Raw genomic sequence first — 14,084 nt, 5'->3', positions numbered from 1 at the left:
TTAATTCCACCACGGATAAATTAAATGTTCATGTCCTCAAAGTATCTTTCTGTTTCAGTGTAGAGAGTCTTCATTTCTCAACTTTCTTTTTTTTGGATAAAACGATTTCCTCGTATCGGCCTCATCTCCGAGAGCTGCAAAGTTTTTCATCACGTGATGGGAAGAATTTTGCTGTGAGACTTTGCAAAAATGAGCTTGGATAGATTAAAAATAGGAAAATAGCAATCATTTTAGATTGTATGCACTTGCAGTCTGCGAAAGATATTTTGTCGAAGATATGCCGAGAAAATAACCTGCTTTTAAATTCTCGAATTTTTACGTTAACCCGCGGAAAAACTGCTTTGTGCATCGACTAAAAAATCCCGTGAGCCCAGTCCGTAAACCAAGAGTTCTAACGGAAAGGAAATCGAGCTCACCTGGACTGCAGCAGGGGTTCAATGTTCTCTGAAAATACTGTAGATAAATATTTGATGTGGCGAGCCTAATTTTAAAAGGAACGAGGATTTCCCAAGGCAGCTACTTGATCGAGGAAATGGCCTGTAGTGCATTCGCCTCTAAAATGGGTGTAAGGATTTTATAGAAATAGGTGTGTGAGTTTTCTCTTCTTTTTTTGCGACAGTTATTGAGTTCCCTGTGGCTTAGCTAACGTCCGCGCCAGCTAATCCCCTTTCTGTTTAATGTGAGTCTTATCTGATAAACAGTAAAAAGTCCGTCTCTTGAGGTTATATTTTAGTGTTGAACTTCAAGCAACCCGTTCTGACTCTCATATTTCCACGATCTCGCGAGATCCTGCTTCTTTTTTTTTCTTTTCTTTCTCATCGCATTTCACAGTGGTGTAATGCGTGCAATTTTTTGAAATTTTTATTTTGTAAATTACGAGGATGCGCAAGCGAAACAACTGCATAATTGCGATGAAAATTAATTTAGCATTAAGGAAACTTGAAAGATAATCAGTTTTATGATTTCTTCTTGTCATTGAATCTCAAATGTTCTTATTTTCACCCTCATTTTCCAGCAGAATTGCTATCCAAGGTATCGGTGACGTGAAATTAACATTTGAGGAAATTTGTAACCTATGTTGGATGATTTCAACCTATTTAGTGAGGAAATCGTAGCTGAGAAGTTGAACTCTACAAAGAAAAAAACTATTGGTAGAGTGCTGTAATATCTGGATTTTATTTACAAATACTCTATAGACTTCTCAGCGTCCTGACTACATTCATTGAAGGAGTTGGGATTATAAATCTTCTTCTTGGTTCGTACGTCAACGTTAAAAAATCTATTAATGGAATTTCTTTCTGCTTTCCTCATCTTTCAGACCTACCATGTCAATCTTCGGTTGAGGTGGAAGGTCTTGACTTCTTTCGTGGAAGAGTAGCGCTAAGCAGAGGAGAAGTGGGTTGTTGTCGGAGTTGAATACCACATCCAAGATAGATCTTTGTCTGACAAAGGGATCTTCGTTGTCAGAATCGAACGGTGGTTCAAAAGTTGTATTCTTCCATTCGCTTGGCTCCTGAAGTGTTAAAGTTGTCAACCCTTACCAAGTAGCTTGAAATCGTGTATCATTCCTCTTGAAAATCTCACTAAATGAATACTTGTTGCAAAATCTCGTGTTCCTTTAGCCGTTTGAAAATCAAGGTAAAAATGAGGTGCCGACAGTATTCTGGACAGCAGCTTTTTTCCAATATTCTGGAAAAGCGCCATTCCACAGTGTAAGTTGTAAAACTTGTTCCCTAGACGTATACTCAGGTTCTGATTGCGTTTAGCAAAAGCAGACCCCAGCACGTTCAGGTAACGGTCAGCTTTGTATACGCGGCATCTACTCTTATCCGAATCCGGAATTTATTCCTTGTCAAGTGTATTTATTGCGACGCAATGCAGTTTTTGTCTCTCATTTGGCAAAGAATGAGGGAAGAAGGAGTGCGTTTCGAGCAGGAAAAGAGCACGTTTTCTTTTCGAGGTGTTGCACAGACGGTCAAAGACCACGGTACTGATGATGCTCGCACCGTATGGATAATGGTCCAATGAAATTAGTGGTCCAAATCATAATGTACTGAGTGTGGCAGAAATAATTCCTACACTTTCAGGGATTGTTGCTCGGGCAGACAAGGAAGCATAGTGATCGTTAAGGGTTTCTTGGTCAGCTGGTAACTTTAGATCATGTCAAAAGTGGTCCTGACGAGAGAACGTATCAACTAATTGTGGTCATTTTGCCGCACGGACCTCACTAATACAAGCGGTGTGGAACACATTTGCAAACTGTCGGATAAATTCATATATCGGGTATATGTATACAAATTCATTCATTTCCTCGTTAGCCAAACGTGAAGACGGTTCATCCCACACACTACCTACCATGGGAGCAATGGTTGCTGAATACTTCCTCTGTGAATGACCTCTAACACCACAGTGTACGAACCTTACAGATACGATACCTTTGGGGGAATGTGTACCAGAGAAACGTTCATCTGAAAGCATTCATGTATGGGGAAAAAAACGTTGGCTCTTTATCTAGGGAGAGCAGGTGTCGTTAGGAGCCCTTCTAGACCTGCACTTATGTTTTGTCGGACGCATTCCTCATTGTATCCTCAGAAGTGCAGATTTATTACCATCGGCAACGTTCAGCTGGAATACTACAGTTCTGCGCTGAGCTAGTTCTGTCCTGAAAACCTTGCGAAAGAGTACAAACTTCACCTCGTCAAAGAATCTCGTTTTCGGCTTTATTTAATTCTAATCATCATGTAAATCTTCCTTGGCAGTGTTGTGTCATGCTCAGTAGATGTAGAGAACAAGAAATTTGTTCTACATTGAAAATTGAATTGCAATTCATTTTAGAAATACAGAGAGCAGCAGCATCTTTTTTAGATGTTCTTCCACAACCAAAAGTTGAGGCAGTTTATGGAACAAAAAAGAAATCAAGAATTCCTGAATTTGCCAACCGGCTAATACCTTCCGTCATTTTCTACGTCCTTAGCTTTTTCTTTAAGTGGAAGACATTAGAAGCAAATTATTAGATTATGAAAGATAGAGTTGGCAGATAATTGTTTGTACACGTCACTGAATTCTTGGAAAAGACGAGAAAATGTGTGTTCTGATACAATTAATGGTCACCCTAGAGAGTTCCGTCGTGGTCTTCGATCAAGGGTAAACAATGAGGCCAGCAGCCCAAATGTGGATTGCAGGACGGAGCAACCTTAGTGAATGACTTGGGATTTTATTTTCCTGTAAACAGTTGAAGATTAATGGTTACATTATTTTCTTGATTACATAAGATTAGGAGCTGGTTTCTGATCGAGTGTTCCCCTCATTTACGTACTTGAACCTAATTTCTTCTGCACAAGTGGCTAGCAACAGATGACAGAACAAAGTTTGGTTGTTTCCAACACCTCGGAGGTTGTTATGGTTTGATCTGATCCCCTCATCCCTAGCCCTTTAAACAGTCTATCGTTGCTGCAGTTGTTCGCTATTAAAGTTCTCGTTCCTGAATTTTATTTGAAAGCTCCCTGTGGTTCCGGCAGTAGATTACGTTGGTCGCTTTTCATATGTTCGCTGGAATTCATCTGGCGTCCTTGTAAAGTAGACAGAGATGAATGTCTGTTTTATTTTCTTCCTCGATTCCTTCCCCATTGAAAGGAACATTTGGCAACCTTTTTCTTTATTCTTTAGTATTTCTAATACTCTTTCTCAGTTTTGGTGTACAGTACTCGTTCGTAGGTGCCACTTTTCAAAAAAAATATGTGTAGTACTATTTACAAATATGTTTTTATTTCTCTTCAAGAAAAGTAAGTGGCCTGTTTGGCAATCACATTGTGTTCTAATGCCTTGTCCGTATAATTTTTGATAACAAATAAAGTCACAAGATTGGTGATGTTTCGAAGAACTCAGTTAATTCTTTCGAATTTTATGATGAGACACTGAAACCTTATAGGCAGAAGGGGCTTCTCTTATCTGACATTTATTGTTTTTCCTCAACGAAGTTGCTGACGACGAGAGAGGTATGTTAATGTGTGTCAGAAAATACTCAACCGATTTGTCGAGGATGAGCATGATTTTGATGGTCGAATTGATATTCTTCTATGTTCAAATAGTTCAATTACCAACCCTTGCGTGTGAGTTGATTGGGATACTGTGACGATCATAACTGCTGGGAATAATGTAGGATGTTTTTTCGTCACAGCTAGAGTTCTGATTAATATATAATCTGAAATCCATTCCATTTCAAAGTGAACGAACTGGTCTTCAAATAAAAAGAATCGTCAAAATTCAATCCCATCAATCTCAGGGAATCGGGCAAAATACTTATTTAAAGCCATCACCCCACGAATCTGGAGTGGTGCGGGTTTCAGGTGGGTTATGCCTACACGAAGTCGTAGATTATGAAGAGAAGGGTGATTTCGTCCATTTCTTCCTAATTGCTGTAAAAAACGGCCCGGAAGATGCGGCTTCGAGCGTTCCGGGGCGCTATTTTCTACGAGTTCGATTGGAGCGCGACAGGCTTCTGCACGCGTCGCATCTTTCGAGCGTTTATTACGGCAATTAGGAAGAAATGGACGGAATGAGCCTCCTCCCCAAAATCTACGATAGGCACAACCCATCTGAAACCCGCACCACCCCAGATTCGTGGGGTGATGCCTTTAAGGTACCCAAACAATAGTATATGAACGCTGTTTGAAGAAATATTAATAAGAATTCTTTGAAGAAACACCGGTAAAAGCTTGATGAGACTACTACAGTTACGTAAGATATGTGTCACATCCCGGAGTTGAGAACATGTGAGAAACCACCATCGCTAATGTTTCCCCATCCATCTGCATCCGTGTCAGCGTCAAGTCGCTCTGCTTCGCTGTCTTTCAGTCCTCATCTACTTGTCTCACACTGACATTGTAAATGCATGGTGCTCGTCATTATTTGCGTATCTCCTCACGTTACAATTATCGTCAACAACTGCACATATTGACCTTTTTACAGAGTTGTAAATGTATAGGTAACATATTTGATGTATGCTGCATATGTTACATGTTCTATTATCATTAATGCTATTTACATGCTCTTGATACTGCTTCGAAACAAAAAAAGTTAGTCGGATTCAAGATTACGCGTAAACTACTCACTTTTCCTGGGAGCAAATGTTAATCCGACTAACCTAACAAAATAACTTATCTCTTTACTTCAGTACACCGTCGAATGTTAGTTGTCTAAGAATATGCTCTATGGTCGTCATGTTATACCTAGACATGAACAAACAAGCTGAATAATTGTCTAGAACATACACCTCAGGGGAGCTCGACTTTCCGTTCATGAAATCCCTGTAATCTTTGGTCATCCTTATGATATCATGGTATACCACAAAGACTCGCGAATTTTACGGCACCATTTCAGATATAATCTTTGTTCAGAGATGTCTAAAAATTTGCATTCTCAGTAAAAAAAAAAAAAAAAACGCGTGTAATACAAGTACCTTAGGGAACTAGCATTTTTTTGTAATAACGTTTTTATTTTTCATTTGGAAAAAGAAAACGTTTATATTTGCAGAAGACTGACTGCGTAATGACCGCATATCTCAAATTGCAAAGAATGCCATAAATTTCAATTTGTATTTTTCTTTTCATTCTGTTATAGTTAATTGTTGGTTGAATTGTTTGGAACTCAGCATTTTTAGTCTCTGCCGGTTTCTCTTTTCATTGAGATCGACATCGTCACTATTGAAGTTAATATTTATTAGAAAGATTTTTGAGACTTTTCGTTATGTTTTCTTTACGAGGTAGCTCGAGGAGGAATGAGTCTATTCGCTCCTATTCTTATCCGATGAATACGACACGTAATTTTGTTGTTATTTTATTAGCATAACTGGTTTATGCGCACACATCGCAGAGGAAATGTGGGTATGTAGGCTGCTAAGAAAGTTCTTTCAGAAAAGACCAGCATTTTCTCATATTTCATTATAAGAACCACGACGAAATTGACGTTGTTGGGGCCTCTTCACGAGAGTACAGGCGCAACTACGCTCACATCCCTCTAATTTCCCTGAAAAACGACGAGGGAAACGACCTTGGTGTTCGAATTTTCCTGCGAGGCACCTGGTATCATGTCACATCTGCGCAGATGGACGCACCACGTCCGCTAGCAGGCGGAACAGACTGCGTCAACATCCATCGAGATTCTGGTCACTGTTAGAAGATGCACGTATGCTTACGCGCACCGGTGTGGCACGCCTGGCGCATCGTAGGAAATACTCGATCGCTATGGCCCTTTCTCACGCCGTCTTTTTGAGACAATCAAAGAGAATTGAGGAGGTTGCACTTACACTCGTGATCTATACCCTCAGCACTATCTTTTCACGAAGAGATACCGACTTTGTCAATTTCGTCGGATGCTGTCCTTAGGTTTTGCTGGCCGAAATTTTGCCCTTTGCTTGTTCCTAACAGTTTCCAGATCTCAGAAATCAACATATATGAAACAACACAACTGGGAAATATTGAGCTATGAGCAAAAATCCAGTGACGCTTATGATATAAATCATGCACTTGTGGTACATTTTGCTTGGTGTGGAACCTATCACCGCCAGACAAGCGCCTCTTTCATTTGAAAGTGAGCTGCGAAAGTTTCGATAAAAAAAAGGCTGGTTCGGAATTTCTCATTGGCGGTGTGGAAAGCTTGTGATAGATGTTTTTACTGCATCATTGCAAACACCTTCAAAATATTCTCCCATGGATCTCATGGATCTCACCACTCCTTGCTCGTTAACAAAATAAAAACGTGCCATGTGAACGGGAGGCCTCGTTTTCCCATATTCAGCGTCACACCTCTGCATATCTATAAAAAAATAGTGAACGCAATTTTGACACTAGTATAGCTGCCGATACGAATTTATTGGGCGAGAGAAATCAAGTATTTTGGTGTTCAGCACCATAAATCAGTCGTCGGCATTCAATTAACACAGGAAGACGATATATTGTATTTTACGTATTTTATGATGCGATATAAATCGTATTTGTTTCCGTTTGCTAGCCAGATATTCGTCTGCTGTATGTTCATGAATAAATTGTGCTATGAAGTCATTTTTCCGTCACAGGTAGTGTTTTTCTATGTCATTGACATATCCAATTTTAAAATCACCTCTCTGTCTTTTGACTAAATTGTTTTGATGTGATTGTCAAATTTTACCGTTAAAGATGTGCACAGCGTATGCTGACCACATCACGTTTAAAAAAGTAACAGAAAATGTGTCATTAAAATGCAAAGTTTTATTAGATATGGGGCAATTTTTCTCTGAGAAAACTAATTTTAATGAATTATATCGTGTGTCAAAATTGCGGTATCATGCACGCGATACCCTTTCTTCCTTTGTTTTGTTCACATTTTTCTCTGTTTTTTTTTCTTCCTAACTTGAATATATCTTCTATTCTATGAGTTCTAGTTTTAGTATATTGTCCTACATAATTTGAATGAGACTGAGATGAATTTCTAGGAAAGACGTTAAACTAATATCATGTTTAATTTCACTGTCATTGCTGTTATATATATATATATATATATATATATATATATATATTTACTCGATCACGAACTCCGCTATTCATCCACTAAAAAACGTCTATGAGGTTGTTTTGGGACGGGAATGCTTCTCAATCGCATTGTGCACCTTGTCTACAAACTAGCAGAAAAAAACGATTTTTTTAGTCTTTGCATGAATGAGGTCCAGGGCAATCAAAAGGGAAAGCTACCTGTTGCTGCTGCTGCATTTTTATAGGAGCTTTATTTATGCCTATCCTACAGTGTCATTTTATATCATTTAAACCTCTCATTTGCATTGTTTTTGCCGGTAGTTTCTTCCTCTGTGCATTTTTTCTCCAGAGTTAAAGGTGTTTGCCGAAAATACAGCTTCATTTTCCTGTTCTCAAAGCAGATAGTGAGCAAACTTTCGTGGAATCGCAGTAAGTACGATGCTTTCATTGTAAATGTGCTAATAACTAGACTGTCACATGAAGGCGAATATATATGATATCTTTTGTGTTGGGCTGTGCAGACTGTGTCTTCCATAGACTCGCTTTTGTAATTAATTCGAACTTATCTACGCCTACATGTCTGGCTTATCCTGGAAATGCGCTTATATCACTGGAATGACTCACATACATGTTCTCCGAGAACCGTTCTTCAAATGACTAGTTCCTATCCACATTCGCTTCATGATATTGATAGAGTTCCATGGGAATAGTATTGAGCTATGCTTTACCACTTTGGCAGCGTTCCTCAAGTGCTCACGTGTACACAATCCTAGTCCCATTATGTTTGTTGTTTATTGGACCCTTACATGTTACGATTGATTTCTCCGGAGAGTATTATCCTCATATAATTCCCACTATTAGCTTCAACTTAAAAGAACAACTCTCTACTTTTTTCTAACATCCTAACAACAAAGCCTAGAGCACGAGAAAGTCACCTAGGATGTTATCCTAATCTTTCCTCTAACAAAAATAAATAGATAGACTTACACGAGTAGACTTCTTGTGTGGTACTTTATGGAATGTACAAAAGAGAATAATGAACAATAATAGAACAAGCGAAGAGTAATATTAGCCCTAAATTGTTCACATTATCAAATGAAGCTTTTTTCGTCCTCCCAGTCTTCCCAGTTCCTTCATCAATTCTTCGAGTGCATACAAGATGCATGGATTCGAAGTCATAAACATCTGTTCCTGATGAACAACTAAGGGCTGATATTTCTGACTTAGACTGCATTTCATTTACTAAGGACCAGTTCACGGCTGCAATCATGGAAAAGGATGTTCTCGAATATTCGAGTCAAGGCCGGCTCAATTATAAAAAAATAAGCGCAAAAATTGGTCTAAAATCAAAACCAGGGGAACAGGGAACAGAGCACTTAGTTGTTGTTCGAGCACCTGCACACTCCGTATCTCTGTAACTCATACCTTTCTCTATACATGAGAGAAACGTTCCCATTGAATTATTCATTAACAAAATCATTCTACCAGAAGGTATGTAGTGCTCGAAATTCACCAACTCCACTCGACTTGTCATTTTTGAAGCGGCTGCAATTTTTCTTAAATAGATTGATGTTAGTTTTTTGGTTTTCGATTTCGTGGAAACATTTTCTTTAATTACAAACGCTGCGAATTGATCTCTGCAAAAAAAAAGTTAGGCCCGGTGCATGGAATGGATTCATGCAAATTAAATGTATTTGTTGTTTGGGAGGGATTATAGGATTTTGTCGCTTTCATAGTTAGGCCTTTCAGGCAAGATGGAAGTCAAATCGGTTGTTTACAAGAATTTCGGGTCTACCTGCTCTATTGTGCCACCCTTGAATCATTTATTATTTGTTTTTACCATCAGTAACCAAAAAATCTTTCTAGTATTCGAGTCATCCCAAACAACTTGCCTCGATATCCTTTTGTGTTATTATGCCTTACTACTTACCACAGGATTGGGTTCTAAATCCAATTATAATAGTGGTTTTTAAGAAGTATCATATTTCCGTGATTATCATTTCTTCAAACACCACCCAAACGTGGATTCTAATGAGCAAAAAGGAGAATGTCTTCTTAGGAATGGGTCCTCCTCCGTTTTAACAGCAAATTTATATAATTAATTAGTCTCAAAGTAAGTGAGTGTAGCTGAACCGTCAGAGTCGAAAAATATTGAACAGTTAGAGAGTCTGCTCGAGTTTCTGCAATAGTGCTTGATCTTACGATGTCTCTAAGCTCTGGTAACACAAGAGTTCTGCATAACTGAATATAATGAATAGTTTCGTTTTTTGCTATTGGAAGCCAATTCGGAGAATTAAAGGACGATCCTAATTTCTTCCCACATAGACTTCAAACTTATGAGATGTATCTCTTATACAATCGAGCTTCTTATTTCTGCATTTCCGAACCAAGTTCATTTTTGCGCGAACCGAAAATTAGATGCTTTCGGAATAGTTTATGAATTACCATTCGTGCGTTGGTGGCGGCAACAGTTTATGATGGTCGTGTCGCGGTCGTTTCCTGATTGCTGCCCTCATGTGATATGCAAGGCGGATTATCGGCGCTAATCGCTGAGAAAGCCTCACTCTCCCTTATCCCACTCCGCCTTAGATTTACATTCGCTTCATATTTGTGTTAGGATATGCATGTTGTGATTTATTTTCTGAGCATCTCAGGTTACCTCGCTAAACTGCTGCTGCACTTCTGAGAAAGTGCGCAATGTTGAGGGTAGCGACAATTCTTATTCTGAAGAATTATGGATTTGAAGTTTAACAATTTGGCAGAAAATGGTTACCTAACGCAGTGTTTGTGCAATGTACATACACTACACTTAAGTACACTTACGTATTGTGAAGCTCATCTAAACATAGTACTGACTAAAACTTATTTATCTCATCTTATGGGGCAGATATTCGTTCGGAAACTGATCAGATGAAGGGAGATTCCTGAGAACACTGAAGCTTTCGTGATTGAAGATGAAGATAAATGTCATTCATGTAGGAACGCCAGTATGTGTCCTCATCCCTTCTTCTTCAAAGCTTTGCGTACACCTTGTCTCCAACAACAGAAAGCCATGCATTAGCTGCTCATTAAAACGATAATTAGCGCGGATGAGTGTTCCAGCCAGCAAATTCATGTTTACGTCGGCCATCAGCTTCCAAATCAGTTGGTTTGTTCAGTGGCTTAGTTAATTTTCATTTATTCTATCCAGCGTTTCTCGTGAGAGCAATTACTACAAATCCTAACGATTTTGTTTCCATTTATAGCGTTTTTATGGAAAAAAGACGAGAACAGCGTTAATAGTTTACAGTTTAATTAAACAGAAATATTTCCTTCTTCTCTGCAAGCTTTTATCGTCTCCTCAGGAATCGAGTATGAGATTCCATCGTTGCTCGTCTAAGCGAGAGATCTCATTGGGTCGAACCCACGACTCTCAGAAATTATTCAGGAATCTTGGTGGGAAAGAGGATGCTTCCGCTTTCAGAGAGCGGTTTTTCCATATTTTCTAACGGATGCTCATGTTTGCTACGATCTATATTCTAGTGTTTAGCAATGGCAGCATCTTTCCTTTCGGCATCCGCTACCTGAGCGGATGAGACTCGTTCTCGACGTCTCACTACAGCATTAAACGAAAAGCGTTACGATATAGACATGAACGCATTAGTTGCTAGATGTTAGCTTCTTGATTCGTTCTGAAACGTGTCGCATAACAGGAAACACCGACTCCCGCGTCACGAAATAGCGTAGTTATGGTGAAGTCTGCAGGCTTCCTTGAGGAAGTAGTTTTTTTCAGTATTAATAAATATTAGACGAAACGACTCAACATGGCTTTTCTAATCAGAACGTTGGTCGTGTCGATCTCATCACAATCTTTGTTAATAAATCTTTGAAAGAAAACATAATCGTGTCCCTGACCATGCTTGTTTCTTTAATATTTACATTATTTCAAAGAGCTTTTGTTTCAAAATTCTCCAGTACTCATTATGTTTGGGTTTGCTAGGCAAACATGAAATTTCTTGAAGAGGCCAACGTAGGTTAAACTAAAGTATAAGGTTTCATAAATACTAGCAGATTATTGTCATTGGCTTGTTAAAAGCTAGAATCACACTTCTTTCTTGATCTTAAACGTGCAAAGAAAGCATCGTCGTAAACGGTTTTGAGCCCTCTGAAAAAGTTACAGGAGTTAACAAACACCAGCTTAATACTTAGAATGGAGCCAAACGTATATCATTCTTCATTAGTTACACGTTTTTCACAAGTCTTGCGAATTCCACTGATGCTGCTCTTGCTTTTCCGTCAAGTCCATGGCCTAAAAATCAGCCTTTTTTAATTTTAAGGTGCGTTGTGCGGAGTAAATTTCCTTTTTTTTTTTAAATATTGTCCTTTTCTGAGCACAATTCCGCAACGCTAGACGGATATCCATACGATATGACTTTTGGTTCATTAGTTTCGGTCACAATGCGAATTACTCTGTTCTGAATATGGTCGATTAGGAAATCGCAGGAGTTACGTTGGAGAAGAGCTGATGTTGTGCCGTTTCATCTAATTTTTCAGCCATTCTTTCGTGTTCGGTCAGGACAGGAATGATTAAAATGTGTCTCTGCTTTCCAGTGGTCCTTTTTTGAGCAAGGTTAGCTGCAACGTAACTCGGCCAATTCGTTTGCAATCTTCCTTTTCCATCCGTCTTTGGGGCCTTCCATGCGTTCTTTACGCCTCAGTAATATGCTATGGAAGGATTACGAGGTCAGCAAGACACAACTTAACGAGTATACTAGCTAGCACTGGGTTATTTCCAGTAATACTCCTAGAAGACACGTTTTTAGAGTTTTTTTTCGAGCTCATGGTTCACCGTAGTATTTTCCACATTCGATAGTTTTGCAGAAATTATTCCACTGTTAAAGTGTGTGCTAGGAAATGAACGGGATTTTTCCGCGAAATCTCAAAAGCCTGATTTGGAATCTAACTGTTTTCTGCGCTCCACAATCTGCTATTAACATCAACTAAATCTCATATTTTGTTGAGGAAATGTGGAACTATGCGGAAGATAGAATTTACTAAATGATCAACGATTTTCGAACTTTAATGAGCGAATTCCTGCGAGAGGAAATTCGTCTTTTACGTGCAATGTAGAAGGATAATGTTTGCTCGTAATAATAACGTTTTAGACTGATTTATTCTACCAATATTCTGAATATTTTCTCTTCCTTTTTCATGAAATCCGCTTCCTATGAACGTACGTCAACTTCATGATAACGTGCGGAAACTAGTATTGCTTACCGTTCCCTCATTTTTCCATTAGATTATCAAATACTTATATTTCCCGCCAATGCGATAAGAAACGGTGGAGAAATATCTATCCATTATATTTTATTTCTATCCGTTGTTTCTACACAAACAACGGATTTACTGGAACCACCACTTAAGATGGCAGAAAGGAAAACGCTTGCAAGTACGTCTACTCCCAAACCGTTTTTTTTTCTGCGATATCCGAACCTACGAACGATGCGATCTACAGTGCATGATAAATCGTGGGCGATGATCCACCATTTGAGGGGAATGAATTCGTGTGTGAATCTCAGCGATAATCAGGACCCAAATTGATTTGTTGGCTTCGCTGTTTTTGTCTCGTAGATACGTTTTAGCGTTGATATTACGTCTTAAGGCGAAGTAGTAATTGCCTTCTGTCATGCATCGTTTGCTCTAAACGAATATAGATGAAAGGCGGTGTCCCCATAATGAGACTCACATAACGGCATGAGTACTGTCAGGTGTTACGCTTCAAACGGAGGAAACTCTTCGCTGGTTTCAGTTTCCACTTCTGTGCACGTGCGCACCATTAGGTTCACGTTGCTCCTCCATTTAATCACGACTTATCTGCTTCTGCTCAAGTAGTAGGTCCCTTGTTAGAGATATTGTCACCAAAAAATTGCACTTTTCATTGTGCATAACAGGAGCACTAAAAAGCTCCTGTTAGTTTTTTTTTCTTGTCTGGATTTTTGATGTGCAATAAGCAACGAAGCCTAAATCACAGCAAATCATTCGATTGAGAAGCGCCGCCGAACTGCCTTAGATATTTCTCTCAATATTTGACTAAAGGTGAAAATTCGTTTTTTTTTCATAATAGAATCTTTCCTCATATTTTGCTGTTTCCATAGTCTTTTGGGATTTCTTTTAGATAATTTGTAAGGTTAGTGATATTAAAGGGAATGTTTTCGATGCCAAAGTGGTATTATTACTACAGATTCTCTATAATTAAGCCCCTTAATTCGCTTCTATAGGGCACATCAACTTGTTGTTTTTTTTTTGAAATAGTAATAATAATAAACACCGAGGACTTTTTTCCGTCATAGTTGATGATTTTTATCCGCGACGTCGACATCCGCCTTACATGAATGACATAATTAGTGGAAGTGGGGAAGCAACACCTGCTCGTATTCGATTTTTATCTGCGCTTTCTCGCACTTTTCACTTATTCCGTCAGTCTCAGAAATAACGAAAGGTACGTTCTCATTGTTTGCCCAAAGAAATTCGTGTTCGTTCGGAAAGAGGATGTTTAAGTTGTGTTGATTTGCATCCTAACACAAATCCACCCCTCCTTCC

The sequence above is a fragment of the Necator americanus genome, chromosome X, assembly GCF_031761385.1.
Source record: "Necator americanus strain Aroian chromosome X, whole genome shotgun sequence".
Classification (NCBI taxonomy): domain Eukaryota; kingdom Metazoa; phylum Nematoda; class Chromadorea; order Rhabditida; family Ancylostomatidae; genus Necator; species Necator americanus.
Note: the sequence above shows the minus strand (reverse complement) of the source record.